A 16,175-nucleotide genomic window follows, 5' to 3' on the forward strand; every position below is an offset into this window, starting at 1 on the left:
GTCGGTTATGTCCCCTATCTTGGACCCCAACGGTTTCATGTATAAGTCACAAGTACATGTATGTTCCCTCCAGTTCCAGTTATGAAGACGCAAACACATGTGCGTCCACCGTCAACATGTCCTCTTTCAGATCCGCCATGAATGGGCCGGATATTCTATTCCTAAGTATGAAAGGCCACCGGCTTTATACGGTTCATTTATCCCATTTTACAGTCCAGGCGAGTAGGCCCTGATTCTGCCATTAAGCCTTTTCCTGCCTTCTGCCTCTGAAAGCTCCAGTCTGAGCTCGCATCTGTGACCATGAACTTTGTCTTACTCCCTGCGCGGCTAACGGTGCCTGATCCAGCCCGTAGCCTGCCAGAAAACTGTATTTCACCTTCAAGATTATCTTCTCCGCCCCTCATCCGATGCATTCCTGTCTAGTAGTTTAGGTAAACATTCCTCCAGCTACCGCGCAAAGGGCCAGGCCTCGCTGCCCTCATGCAAGTAATTCATAGCCCTGTTACCATGGAATATTCCTACCCCCTCGCTTCTAGTGTAGACACTTAGACGCTTGTACACGCACTAACAGTCAGTATAGTCAGTATAGAATAAGATTCTATCCTAAGAGACCTCTCTTTTTGGATAACACAGTTCTTTAAACATAGGATATTAGATATGATTTGGGATTAGGTTGACATAACCCCAGACTTTTGTCTCCACATGTAGAGCTAAATGTCAAGTCCCATTCTCCCCCTAGTTGCACGTCAAATCACACGTCATGCTGCTGCGCGCGCATCTCTGCCAAGTATTTTTGCTGACATTGCGAAATTCTTTCATGGAACCACCCTATTGTGACATCATACCTAATGACGTTCTTTAGTTACGCCTAGTTACACCCATTTTAGTCACGCATGTATGTCTTTATCTCTGTTATCAACTGTTACGCCTCCTGCATCTGTTTCACTGTAAATGCCTCTTCTATAAAAATGATTACCTGTCAATAATGTTTGTTCCTTCCTTCCTGAACTTTCGTGGTGATGGAATAGAAGGCCCATAATTCGAATTATGTTCCTTTGTATAGGAATAAAGCCCGTTCCGAATCTCTAATACCACGGATTCTGCCTCTTATTTTACTGAGCTATTCTTATTAATTTTCCGCATCAAATTAAGTACCGGTAATTAAATTATTTACCACAGTACCATCAACAAATGATTTATAATGTAACTAAAGTCTTAAAACCTTCTATTAACTGCAATGCTTTTTAATGAGGTGCTATCATGTATATTGGTCCCAAGATGGCTGCCAACACTTCTTGGATGAAGTGCTGACAGCCAATCAGATCTCACAATGAGATGTGTGGTTAGGCTCCGCCCAGATATGTATATGATTTTACTTTTGATTTTCTCAGGAACTACTGAACGGATTTACACCATATATGCAAAAGGCACATGCCTGACCTGAGGACTACCTCTTTGCCAAATTTCAAGTAATTCTGTTCAGCCGTTCGGGCTGTACCTTCGACTAAAGGTCCTATGGGAAAATGCATGGGGAAAACGCGTTTTGGGACCCCCCTTTTTTCTCAGCCCCGCCTTGACGAATCACCCCAAGACTTTCAGGGTAGGAGCTGAGCGGAGCGCCCCATTAGTTTTGAAAATTTCACGAACATAAGTCAACCGGCACCAAAGTTATTCAAAATAGAATTTCAGATTTCCTATGGGAACTCGGTCCTAACTATAACTATCTACTGGCGACCGCCAGTAGATAATATATATATATATGTATACATATATTTATATATTTTTTTTTTTTTTTTTTACCATCACGAGACTGCACCACGAACCGGAGGGCTCTTCGCTTGTCGTGAACGCGTGTCTACGTGGTGAGTGATCATCGTTTGCCTTTCTGCGCGCCGAGTGAAACTCTAAGCCTCAGTCCTGAAAAGCAATAGGGAGCATGTTAATGGCAAGTTCCCTCCTCCCCGAATAGTTCCGTTAATAATTGGACATCAGCATTGGAAAACATGTCAAGCCTCACTGAGAGAGAGGAAGCGGCCGCATATATATTTAAAACAAGCATTGGTGCTACCAACACACAAGCCAAAGGTGATTTAACGCAGAAGTCGCCAGAAAGTAATTTGGCCATACTGTACCAGACTTTGGAAAAAGTACAAGAAAGAGAATTACGAAAATGGTGGGAAGGGACTTCACTTCAAAGATACATAGACTGTGACAGAATCCCGAGAGGTCTCCGCATCTTTACCGTCCCCTCTTATGAACATCCAGATCCGGCTCTCTTAAAGGAATGGGCAGAACATACCACGGATTCTGCCAAGGGAATGGTCAGGATCCTCATCAAGTACGCTTGGAGCGACCGAGAAAAACTCCTGGTGGAAATCAAAAGGTTGGAAGATCTAATAGCCAAAGAAAAGGATGTCAAACTAGCAGAAGAGTTAAGGAGTGCCATGATTAAACGCCTCAAGGACTATGAGTCTATCATCCGCAAGCGCAAACAAACCAAGTTCTTGAGAGATGAGCAAGACTACGCAACTGGACGAGTCTTGACTTTTGCCAAAAAGTTTGACGGACCCAGGAGAAAAATGAACCAACAAGGTACGAGCAGGAGTGGCTACATAGACACTTCAGAATCGGAAGTTGAAACATCAGAAGGTGAACAAAGTACAGCACCGCCAGAGCCAAGCAGAAACATGGAATCCTCTCCACCCCCTCCTTTTTTTCAGGAGTACCAACTCATGAGGGAAAGCCGACAACGACCAACACCAAGAACCCACCCTCCGCAACAAACCCTGCCACGAGGGAAAAGAAACGAAAAACAAGGAGAGGAAAGAAAGGCAGGGGGAGACAATACAACCCCGAGAGTTACACGGAGCAGAGGGAGGAGGGGGAAATGGTAAATGAAAGGAAAAATGAAATGACAGTCATCAATTTATCGAACAAGATTCTGACACAGGAAGAAATTAAGGTCCTGCAGCTAGGACCTACTTTTTGTCCCACCGCAGGCTTTGACTATGCACGGACTAGAATTGACCTGTTTAAATACATCAGAAAGCTGAAATTTCAGAAAATATATCTTTTGCATCCAAAAACTGGAGGTCTGACAATAACAGAAGATTTAGGAATAAGCGAATCAGATGCCCTAACAGGTCACGATCTGGAAACTTTGATAACAATGAGGGAATTAAGCTCCTCACTTCCAGACACGCCGTCAGGCGAATCACTGACTGATGAATACCTGGCAGGATCTGGTGTCAACCAAGTAGGCGGACACAGTAACCTCAAGCTGAAGTCTCGAGCAATTCCGAAAACACCTTTTGACGCCATCGATGTCTTCAGTGAGGCAGTAATTCTAGATTTGAAAATCTTGGCCAACCGTAAAGATTCTGATGAACGTCGCTACAATATCCCTAGGAAATATTGGGAGGCCCTAAAATCTTTGGAGAAAGACGAAACCATTGAAATTAAACCTTCAGATAAAGGGGGAAACATGGTGGTTTTTAACAAAGAGCAGTACCAGGATGAAGCGATGCGGCAACTTAACGATAAAGACTGTTATTTGCCAATATCCAGAGCAATTTATCTTGAAAGCATTGACAAATACCATAATCTCCTACAAATTTGGAAAGCAGATGGTCTGCTAAATCAAGATGAATTCCTATTCCTGAAATGTGAGGCACCCACGATTCCAACTTTTTACCATCTTCCTAAGGTGCATAAAAGTACAATCAATCCCCCCGGTAGACCCATTGTGGCGTCCATCAATAGTCTATTGGAAAACACATCTATCTACATAGACCTATTTTTGGCCCCACTAGTAAAAGACTTGGCCTCCTACATCAAGGACACACAAGACTTCCTAAGATTGATTGAAGGAACTGCCTGGGACACTGATATGCTACTTATAACTCTGGACATTACCAGTCTATATACCTGCATTGATCACAACAACGGCATCTTGGCTATAGATTGGTTTCTGAATAGAAGACCTATGAAATATTACCAACATAACAAAATGTTGATACAAATGATCACTTTCTGTCTTACCAACAACATTTTCACTTTTGCAGGAAAGTTATATCGACAACTGCGAGGGACCGCGATGGGAACGTGCTTCGCCCCCAGCTACGCGAATCTTTTCGTGGGCTGGTGGGAGAAGCACGTGGCCTGGGGCGAGGCGAATGAATGCTGGGTGGAAAAGATCGCTCTTTGGGCACGATACATAGACGATCTTTTTATAATTTGGCGTGGCAGTCGTACCTCGGCTGAGGAATTTGTGGCTTCCCTTAATATAAATGATCTCAACTTAAGATTCACGGGGGAAATCAGTGACAAATCTGTCACATACCTGGATCTAGAAATCTACGTAGACAATGATACACTGTCTACCAAAGTTTACAGAAAGCCCACAGCAGGCAATACCGTCCTGCATGCTGACAGCCACCACCCACGCAGTACCATCAAGAACATACCATTTGGGGAATTCATACGCCTCAAAAGGAACTGCTCCAAAGCACAAGACTATGCCCAGGTAAAGACAGAAGCCACCAAAAGATTCAGGGAAAGAGGCTATAACAACGCAGACCTCTCCATAGCTGATACTAAAGTCAAAGAGATTGACAGGAAAGATCTATTAATTGCTAAAAAAGCCACTGAATCAACAGAAGGACAGGTTAGGATGATAACCAATTTTAATGAGAAATCTAGTCAGATCATGCAGATCTTCAAGAAAAATTGGCACATCCTACAAACAGACAACATTCTTAAAAGGAAATTACCAGCACGCCCAGTCATTACCTACAAGCGTAGCCTATCCATTGGCGACTACCTTGTTCATAGTCACTTTGATCCGGTCCCAAGAGTCAAAAACAGAATAGGCCTTACAGGATTTTATCCCTGTAACCGCTGCAAAGCCTGTAAATTTAGTGAGAAAACAACAACATACTCAGGCAGACCCAATGACCCCAGACCTGTACGCAAGATGAAACTTTTCCTCAACTGTAATTCAGACTTTACTGTCTATTGCCTCACTTGCCCGTGTGCCAAAAGATACATAGGAAGTACCATACATCCTACTAAAAAACGCATTTTGGAGCACATGCGGGCAATTTCCAACAAAGATCCAGCATATCCGGTTGCTCGACATTTTGAGCAATATCATCAGAGCAACCGTGATCTCTTAAAATTCTATTGTCTGGATCAAGTAGGCAAGTCGGAGAGGGGTGGCGATAGAATACGAAAACTTCGTATTCTGGAGTCAACATACATAATAGATCTCCAAACTAAGGCCCCAATAGGGCTTAACAATGATGAGGAACTATGGGTCCACCTATGAGAGGGTGAAAACTTTTAAACCTTAGGTCGGGATATCTATTGTACCTAAGACACCCCTGCATTGGGTCTCTAATGTTACAAAATCTTATTTAGATCAAATATAATTGTCACATGTTGTTGTTTTATTCCTACATGCTCCTCCTTCTTTTTCCACTCCGGTAACAGCACATATCTAAGTACTCTCTCTCAGCAGTTGGCTTTCTGCCCATTCAGGGCTTTATTAATACACAAGGACAGGTGACTAGGTAATCTGGAGGGAATGCCTGACTTTAGGGGGGCAGCTTGACAAACTAAACATTATACGAACTAAGTTCGAGCATTCAGTATTATTCTAGTCTGCTTACCCCCTAAAACTTGTAGATTAACTAACAACTTTGAGGATTGCATACATCCTGTAGATCCTAGTCAGTCCAAAAACTATTTTAGAACATTATGTATCTAAAATCGTGCGTCTTTCCCATCTCGAACAACGCAATATATAAACATCCTATTATCACCTGTCACTTATGCTGTTTGCCAACTTGAAAAAATTTTAATCTGCACATATGTTATTTTTTGTATGAATGCTAGGCACTTTATTTGTTTATATTTGCTACTAGAAGATGGCCGCCATGAATTTAGATACAATGTTGCTGCTAACCCATCTTCTATGTTTACGCATTCATTGTCATGTGACACTTTGTTGAACTTTAAATGTGCCGTTTTAACATAATGGAAACTGACATTGAAAAAGCCAGTCGGCGAAACGCGTCTGTCAGCGTTTCGGGGGTAGCACGGGGGGAACTTGCCAAATAAAGCATTTATGCTTTGAAAAACATTGTCCCTGGATTTTTGCTGGAGTGCTCTTCATTTTACACGTTTATACGTGTTGGTTGTTTCATATATTATATATATATATATATATATATATATATATATATATATATATATATATATATATATATATATATATATAATCTACTGGCGGTCGCTTGTAGATAGTTATAGTTAGGACCGTGTTTCCATAGGAAATCCGCAACATTCTATTTGGAATAACTTTGGCGCAGGTTGACGAATCCTCGCAAAAATTTTAAAATAGGTGGGGCGCTCCGCTCCGCTCCTACCCTGAAAGTCTCGGGGGGATTCGTCAAGCGGGGGCTGAGAAAAAAGGGGGGTCCCAAAACGCATTTTCCCCATGCAATTTTCCATAGGGACCTTCAGTCCAAGGTACAGCCCGAACGGCTGAACAGAATTACTTGAAATTTGGCGGAGAAGTAGTCCTCAGGTCAGGGAAGTGCCTTTTGCAGGTCTGGTGTCAATCTGTTCAGTAGTTCCTGAGAAAATAAAAAGTAAAATCATATATATATGTGGGCGGAGCCTAACCACACATCTCATCCTGAGATCTGATTGGCTGTCAGCACTTCATCCAAGAAGTGTTGGCAGCCATCTTGGGACTAATATACATGATAGCACCTCATTAAAAAGCATTGCAGTTAATAGAAGGTTTCAAGACTTTAGTTACATTATAAATCATTTGTTGATGGTACCATACTCAGTTTAGGAATTGTGGTATGTTCTAAGGTGATTTCACCACGTGAAAAAGCCTTCTGCTGGGATATCATGATTGAGAGAAAAATATTTTCTCTTGCTTTTCCCACAGAGGTTTGGAAGGTGATCTATAAGCTAAACTGAGAGCTTATTTTCTGTAAATTCACATCATCTTTCTCAGTCATGTGAGAATGAAGTCTGACATTCTCAGTAAAACATGTACATCCAACAAGGGCAGAGACTGTCAGTTGATTCCTTTGTGTTCTACTGCAGCTTCCCAGAGTGTTCCAAAGAACAACTAGAGCGCTAACAGTCCTACTTATGATAAACATATAGCACACCTGAAGCCATCTTGCTTGGATTAAAGTGATAACTCTTAAAACATTTAATTTAAAAAGGAACAAAATGAAGGGGTTCATTTTTGCATAAAAAGTATGATTAGTGCTGCAGAAAGAAAAATTAGGGCACATTTTGAGTGACTTCTCAAATCCTCTTCTATTTCATAAAAAAATTCTGACATGCAGACTGAAACATGCACTTTCAATACCAGCAGCAGTTTTCCCTGGTGAGCAGTAGCTTTACTACAGTGATCTAATGAGCAAAAATAGTGCTAACATTCTGAATTTATGGCAAATGTGTGACACATCTGAATGCCTTCTTGATGGAATCAAAGTAAAAAACTGAAAGTATTTCCTACTGAGGAGACTGCAGTAAATGAGGAAATTAGGAAACTTCATAACAAATAAGTCTCCCAAGATGGCCACCAGAGACAAAAGAGCCCAAATGTAGCCCAAATATCACCCAGATGTAGCCCAAGTATAGCCCAATGACAGAATGTCCCAGAGTGTTCTTAAAAACAACTAGAGCGCTTACTGTCTTCATTATGACAAAAGTATGGCACACCTGAAGCCATCTTGATTGGAATAAACTGGTAACACTTAAAACATTTAATTTAAAAAGGAACACAATGAGGGGGTTCATTTTGCCATAGAAATTATGATTAATGCTGAAGAAAGAAAATGAGGGCACATTTTGAGTGACTTCTCAAATCCTCTTCTATTTCATTAAAAAATTCTGACATGCAGACTGAAACATGCACTTTTAATACCAGGAGCAGACTTCCATGGTGAACAGTAGTTTTACTACAGTGATCTAATGAGCAACTAGAGTGCTAACATTCAGAATTTATGGCAAATGTGTGACATATCTGAATACCTTCATGATGGAATCAAAGTAAAAAACTGAAAGCATTTCCTACTGAGGAGACTGCAGTACATGAGGAAATTAGGAAACTTCATAACAAATAAATCTCCCAAGATGGCCACCGGAGACAAAAGAGCCCAAATGTAGCCCAAAATCACCCAGATGTAGCCCAAATATAGCCCAATGACAGAAGTGTGCAAAACACTTATTATTTTGTGTTTTTGCAGTGTTATATAGTGCAGACTTGTCAGGTATTGGAGTGCTTTATATGAGCATTGGTTACATCACACAAGAACAAATTCATTTTGGTTGTAGACATGGGGAGACTAAGTGATTTGACCAGAATCACAGAATGTCGAGCTGAAGCAGAAACTCCAACCTGGTTCCCCAGTTGCAAAGTCTGCAGTTCTGGAAGTAACACCACATCCTCTCCCCTAAATGCAACATTTAATCAAGTGGTCAACTGGATAAAAAGACATAAAGATAACAAATAATTTAAAAGTGCTTTGTCGCTATTTGAAAACTCAGAAAATATGTCCTTATTTTAGTCTTTTAGATCACTAACCATAATTGTGATGCCAATAAGACCCTCTCATATATGTAATTTCTAAAGGAAATGCTCTAGGTATTACAGTTTTGATTACATCAAGATGACGTCAGGCGTTCCACACTCTTGTAATAAATATAGAATGTTAGCAATCTAGTTGTTCATTAGGATACTGTTGAGAGGCAGAGGCCAGGGGCACGGACTCTGAAAATTGAAGGCAGGTAGGAGGGTGCAAAGGCAACAATTTAACCACACTGAGCAGGCAGGAAGGGCCGTGGCAGCACAACAGACTATGGAGGGCAGTGGAAAGGGGGGCAGGGGCAACAAACCAACAATACAGGACTTGCAAGAGAGGCTGTGGCAATGTAATAGACCACTGTGGGCAGAAGGAAAAGGCAATGGTAGTACAACCATACATGCCAACAGACCCGATTCAGCCAGGAAACGTCCAATGTTTTTAAGCTCAAATGGGCTTTATTTGATCTGTCTCCTGTCTACAATCTCCTCTTTTTCAATGTAACTCAAAGGGGAAAATCAATACCCCAGTTTTTTTTCAAAATCTCCCTCTTACCAAGTTCAAAATGTTCGCAAGTATGGTACATTGGATCATGGAAGGAAATGGGGTTGGGACATGGACTTGGATAACAGAGGACAGGAGGGACATGGAGAGGTGCACCAAACTGATCCTGCAGGGCAGGCATCAGGGTTTACAGCAGCACAATACACCACACAGGGCATGCGGGACGGGAGTGCAGCACAACAATCCATAGAAAGCAAGAGGGAGGGGACAGGACCATGCACATGGACAACAGAGAACAGAGGGGCAAGAGGCAATGGTAGCTAGATGACCATAATGGACAGACAGGAGAGAAAGCTGCAGCATAACAGACCATAAAGGGCAGGTGGGACGGATCAGGGGCATTACAATGGAACAGACAAGCCAGGAGGGCGGGAGTAGGGGTCTGCACATGTAAACAGAGGGCTGGGGGCAAGGAGGCAGGGCAGGAGCAGCAAGATAGCCATGGAGGTCAGGCAGGATGGGCACTAGAAGCAAGACACACCATGAAGAGCAACACTGAGACTATGATGGCATACACACAGACCATGGAGGGAAGGTGGGAGGGGGTCTGGGGCAGCTAACTGACCACACAGGGAAGGTGGGAGGGGCCATGGCAGCACAGAAGACCATGCATGGCAAGTGGGAGGGTTAGTGGCAGCACAATGGCTATGATGGGTAAGAAGGAGGGTGCAGGGGCATGCACAAAGGACGATGGAGGATAGAAGGGAGGGTCAGGACCTGTGCACAGACAAGAAAGTTCAGGGGAAGGGGCCTCACAACAGACCGCACGGGGCAGGCAGGAGGAGCAGTTGCAGCACAACAGACCAGGGAGGGCAGAAGGGTGTGGCAGTACAATGGACCATGTAGGACAGGATGAAGAGGATAGGGACATGGCATGTGGACAGGCAGGGTGGAGGTGGCAGGGACAGGTTACAGTCATCTGACAATGCTAGGCAGGTGGGAGGGGAGTGGCAGCTCAACAGAACACTCAGAGTAGATAGGAGTGGCAGGTCCATGGAACATGGTGGGTAAAAAGGATGGAGCAGGGGCATGCACAAAGACATCGGAGGGCAGGGGGAAGGAGAATAGGGGCAGCAAGCTAAGCACAGAGTTTAAGCAGGAGGTCAATGATGGGGCATAGAATTGGGCAATGGAGGGCAGGAGGAGTGGACTGGTACATCATACTAAATTGAGGGCAGTGGCAGCACATCAGACCATGCATGGCAGGAGGGAGGAGGCTAGTCCATGGATTCACACAACAGAGGATAGGGAGGAGGGGGATGGGGCAGCAAGCTAACTGTCCAGAGAAGGCGGGTATTAGGAACTTTATTGTTTTTAAAACGCGTGTCTGTGCGAACTACTTAAAATATGAACAAGTATGCAGCATAATCTCACTTTTATTCAGGAAGAAGAGGACGTTTGTGACTGTGACTCCGGGCTCACTTTGCAGAAACACCCCCTGACCCTCCACCCCCTATCGCAAAATGTAATGCCCGTGAAAAGGGTAGGTGAACACAGTGTTATGTAGAACATAGTCCTGAGAGCACGATTGAAAATGAAAACTAGATATAGTGTATGGTATAAACTATGCACCAACAAGTGTGATATAAGATGAACCGGCGTGAAATATAATATGCAATACATTGTGCGCAATTACAGATTCATTGGAGAGCGCGAGATAGCACAGGCACTAGCGCGTGCTATGCGATATGCGCCTTGGAGTGTAATATGCACAGGGCAGTGTTGTGTAACCTAACTAGTCTCTAAAGTTGTAATATAAAATATGTGCTGGGGAGTGTAACGTTGCATATGCACTGTGACAAAGATATGGATCCCAGATTGTAATATGTATGGCATAGCACTGTGCGTTATAACATAGGCATCGAGGAAGGCACGTTAGATGGGGCAATATAACCCGTGCGAAGACAAGTGTGGCATGACATATTCACGGGGTGGTGTTACAGTGCACATGGGCTAGAGAGTGTCATAGCATATGCACTAGCTAGTGGAATACAACACAGAGGTGTGTGGCACTCAACAGGCAATGGTGGGTGTAACACAGCATTGGGCTCTGCCAGGAGCGCGCTGTGACTCTCAAGTGATGTTCGTCCCCTTTCCAGAGAGTAAAATAAAAAGTATTACACATCCGGCAGTGGATGTGTGTTTTATTAACCGTGAGGGGGGTTTCTTGCATAGTTTTGGTTGAATTTTTGTCGAATCCCCTTTGAATGGCTTGGTGTGCATGTGTATTAAATGTGCCCGTCAATAGCTACCCATGTTTGTATAAATAAACGACAAGGGTGTCTACCGGGATTAGGCACGGTAGGGCATCAGACATGTCAGAGCTTCACTAGTGGTGTAAATACATTCCACGTGGATTCATTGTATGCATAGTCGCCTTTTAATGAATATCACGCAAATCGTCATGGTGATAGGTACGTACGGTTTGTCCAGCATGTCCTAGGTGTGTCTATAAATATATATTTTTTAAAAATAATAAAAAACAGTGGCCTGCCCTGGGGATTGGGGTCAAAAAAATATAATTAGGAGACAGGCCCTGGGGGATGGAGTCATCAGGTCCAATAAATTAGAATAAGAAGGGGAACCACACAGCCCCCCTTCTTAAAAAATTTAAATAAATAAAAGACTGGCATCGTGCCGGAGGCCACGCCCCCTCCTTGCAGCACTCTGCAAACGCGCCCCCTGGCGAATTGTAAGTTGGGGAATTAATTCCTCTTCAATACTGAGGGTCCCTGAAGGCCAACTAGCCCAACAGGCATCTCCAGTATGCGCCAGGGAGATGCGCTGCAGACAGGTGTTCTGAGGCCAAGCCCCTTTTTACACCTCTCTGCAACGCAGCTCTGTGGCGCTTACTGGAGGTACCTAGTGGTCTAGTTTGACCCTAGGGACCCTTAGGATTCAAGGGGACTTAATCTCTCAACTTAGAACAGCCACAGGGCGCGTTTACACAGTGGTGAAGGGAGGGGACGGGGCCTGAGGTGACGTGTGCAAACACGCACTATGGCACGTTTTAAATTGGGGATATAATTTCCCTTCAATACTGAGGGCCCCTGGGGGCTAACTAGCCCACCAAGTGCTTCCAGTAAGCGCCACTGAGCTGCATTGCAGAGAGGTGGTCCAGGCCGTGCCACTTTTTACACCTCTCCGCAACGCAGCTCTGTGGCACTTACTGGAGGTACCTAGTGGGCTAGTTGAACCCTAGGGACCCTCAGGATTCAAATGAACTTAATCTCCCAACTAAAAACGGACACAGGGTGTGTTTACACAGTGGTGAAGGGAGGGGACAGGGCCTGAGTTAACGTGTGCAAAAACGCCCTGTGGCCTGTTTTAAGAGGTAGTTTTAATCCCCCTGTCCTATTATATAATAGGGGCTTACAGAGGAGGTCATGCTAATCACAGGGGGACCCCAACGCATAATGTTCCCTAGTGTATGTAGGTGTTTTCACTGTATTCTAAGTGTTTTTTAACATAGCACTGGCTCTAGGACTGGTTAGTCAGACTCAGTTACCACCAGTATCCGTCTGAAAAAGTTGAGGGTACAGGATGATTTTGCAACAAGGCTTCTTGCTGCTCTTCTTTTTGTTCTTTCTGCACGTTATCCTTCTTCCTGCACTTTTCTTCGTCTTTGAGGAACTTCTGTTGCTTCTTTCTGCACTTCTTTTTTTTCTTTCTGTGCATTTTTTCTTCTTTCTTCACATGTCCTATCTCTGTAGGCATAGTTAGAAATTAGCATTTAAAAAACCTTTGAAATTCACAGAAAAAACCATAGGTTTCAGGCACGTTATAGTTAGGAATTAGCATTTAAAAAACCTCAGAAATTCACTGAAAAAACCATAGGTTTCAGGGGTGTTATAGTTAGCTGGACTTTTCACTTGTACAAAACCATTGAAATTCCCCCGTTATAGTTAGTTCAGCTAACTATAACTCGCGCGCCAGCAATGTACTGCTGATGACGTCACATATTACATCACTCATGACATGGTCAGTGACATCACTCATGACATCACTGATGACATCTCAAATGACATCACTGATGACATCACTGATGACATCATCCTTGTGATAGAGTGGCAGACCTCCTCTCACCCTAATATAACCTTTGATACACACATTCAAAAATAGAGACTACAATTTTCAAAACAATGGACATACCAATACCAGTTACAACAACCTCTTCAGTAATTCTAAGATCCACATACACATACACTCATTCACCAACAGTCCTATACAGTCACTCATACATGTACTCACTCATCATATGTGTAGTGTCCTAGCATGGACACGTTCTAGTGTTCAGAAGTGTATGCTCTACACTTTACACCCACCCACCACCTACGTCACTGGGTCAGGTGACTAGGCTAATAAAAGGGCCGAGCGCACGTGCTCGTGGCCAGTTAACCCACCATCTAACTATGTGTCCGCGTCAGTCATTACGAGCATGAGGGCCTAGGGCCCCAAACACCACAATGGCGACGAGGGTTGTGAGCCCCAGCGTGCCGCAGCAGCCCTTCCGTTCGTGAGGGGGAGAGGAGTGCATCCCACTAAGGTCATCCCCCCTCTACAGGAAGGCGCGACGCGCCAAGAAGTCAGCCAGGCGAGCAGAGCCTGCAGCATGCCCCGCGGTGACCGGGTGCCCACCCCGACCCCGTCGAACCAGCCACGGTGCCTGGGTTGGGAGGAGCGTGTCCGTGGTGACCAGCGGACCGTGCGGAGCCCACCCGCATCGGCCGCGACCTGCCCGGTGAAGTAGGGGAAGTGCCGACCGAGCGGAGCCCACCCGCGTCGGCCACGACCCCTCACCGGAGCCTGTGTCATGCGGAGCCCACCCGCGTCACGAGGAAGCCCAGCCGGGCTGAAGGTGAGCCCGTGATATGAAGGAAGGTCGCAGCGGGTGCCCACCCCGCGTAGAGGAACCTGGCGTGCCCTCCGGCACGAAGGAAGCTCCCGGTCCGGCCAGAGAGAGAAGCGAGGTACGGACACCCCCTCCCTGCGCAGCCCGCGAAGTGAGGAGACCGGCTGCGGGGAGGGGGACGGAACAACGCAACAGCGCAGCACAGAGCAGCGACCCCGGACCCACCCGGACACACTACCCGGCATAGCAGCACCTCTCCCCCGCCCCGGCCAGCGAGTGAATGAAGGAGCTGCCGAGGGCGGGGAGAGCAACGCACTGGACGAAGGCGCGGATCGGAGCGCTAAATAAATAAACAAAGGGGACGAGCGCGAGGCCTGCCTGGCCCGCAACGCAAACACAGTAAAGGAATAAAGACACAGCCAGCGGGTGCCTACCCCGCATGAGGACGATCGCAAATGTAACGAATGGCCGCCGCCGGCCGGAAGAATATGCCCCACCTCGCAGCACACGAAAGAACTGCAAGCAAGCGGCTAGCACCGCTGGAAGGAAACCCCAACATGTGCGCGAAGGCGCTGACTCCCACTGTGGCCATAGAAAGATGCCTCATCCTCTCTGCAGTGCCTGTGCCCCCTGCACCTCAATAAACAAGTGCCCATAGCAAGATGCCTCATCCTCTCTGCAATGCCTGTGCCCCCTGGCTCTCAGTCAACTTAAGTAAACAAATAGATAAATACAAGACAAAAGACTTACCTGCTGCCACGTGTCCTGGACTCCACTGCTCTGCTCCAACTCCAGCCCCATCTGGACTCCACTGGTCTGCCTGGCTCCAGCTCTCCTACTCACGAGTGAAACCGGGAGCAGTGGAAAGGAAAACAAGGGATAGAGTTCTGGCAGTACAGAAGGTTGCTGCTGAAGCCAAAGAAAAGCAACACTGCCACCCAGTGGCCACTGGTGGTACTGCAGCAACAGAGAAAACCAACAAGCCTACAGCAAGCCAAGGAAGTCCAGCAGCTACAGGAGACCGACGGAAAGGGAGAAGAGGCAGCAAGGCAAGTACCGCAAGGTCTGACAGAGGCGCGATGGTGAGCGCACAGGAGTGCGACGGAGGCGCACAGGAATGTGCCAGAAGCGCAGGAACGCGACAGAAGCACAGGAAGAAGAGACGGTGTGCCACAGGGATGCAGCGTCATCCCGCAGCAACAAGGAGGAAGAAAGAAGAACGGTGTCAAGCCGCATCCACCCCAGCGAGGACTGCGCTGTCGCCGCATCAAGTGGAGCGAACCCTCGAGAGAACAAACGGACTCAGCGCAGAGGTACCCCAGACGCGGACAGTACACTGCAGCGCCTACACAAGAGGAACCCACTGAAGAGGATGGGCGCAGCAAGGATCCAACACTGGCGGGCAAGGATGTCGAGCTCCACCCAGTGGCGCCAAGAAGCCACCACATCAAGTAATCATGATACTAGGAGCAACGCTACACTGAAGATGTACCACGACGGTACGAAGAGTAGCACGCACCAGCGCCTGACAAGGCAGCAGACAAAGGTAGTCACACGACGCGACACACCTCGTGAAGCCGACCAGCCAAATGGTCGCACCACAAAGGCCCAGCCGACCTGCCAAACGGTCGCAACGCAAAGGTGAAGTCGACCAGCCAAATGGTCGCACCACAAAGGCCAAGCCGACCTGCCAAACGGTCGCCCCACAAAGGTCAAGCCGACCAGCCAAATGGTCGCACCACAACGGCCCAGCCGACCTGCCACATGGTCGCACCCAAAGAAGCCGACTCGCCAGGAGTTGCACAAAGAGGTCTGACGCAAGACCGAAGATATCCTGCCAGTGATCGGCAGCGCGGACCGACAAGTGGTCCAAGAAGCTCAAGAAGAACCAAAGTAACTGGTGAACAGGAGAAGAACGAAGCGGACCATGAGTATGGCCCCACGAACTTCAACCAAAGTAACTGGTGAAAAGCAGAAGGTGAAGAGAAGGTCACGACCCTAACTCGGAATGCTGAGGAAGATGAAGAGAGTGTTCTCGGACGAGGACAAGACCAGGGGGAACACGTGCAGAGTGCGCGCGCTGCATGGAGAAGCCTGGCCAGATAAGAGGAGAACAGAAACGGTCCAGAGTAGGTCGT

General features: G+C 46.1%; 1 long non-coding RNA gene across 1 annotated transcript in view; it reads right to left on the reverse strand.

The window, feature by feature from the left end:
* LOC146870615 (uncharacterized) overlaps positions 1–14,866 on the reverse strand; it is a 466,635-nt gene extending 451,769 nt beyond the window's left edge. The window contains exon 1 of the long non-coding RNA XR_014959422.1: positions 14,788–14,866. This is a non-coding gene — a long non-coding RNA (uncharacterized LOC146870615). The remainder of the gene's footprint in view (positions 1–14,787) is intronic.
* Positions 14,867–16,175: the final 1,309 nt, after the last annotated feature.

This window comes from Triturus cristatus, chromosome 1_1 (assembly GCF_964204655.1).
Source record: "Triturus cristatus chromosome 1_1, aTriCri1.1, whole genome shotgun sequence".
In the NCBI taxonomy this organism is placed as follows: Eukaryota; Metazoa; Chordata; class Amphibia; order Caudata; family Salamandridae; genus Triturus; species Triturus cristatus.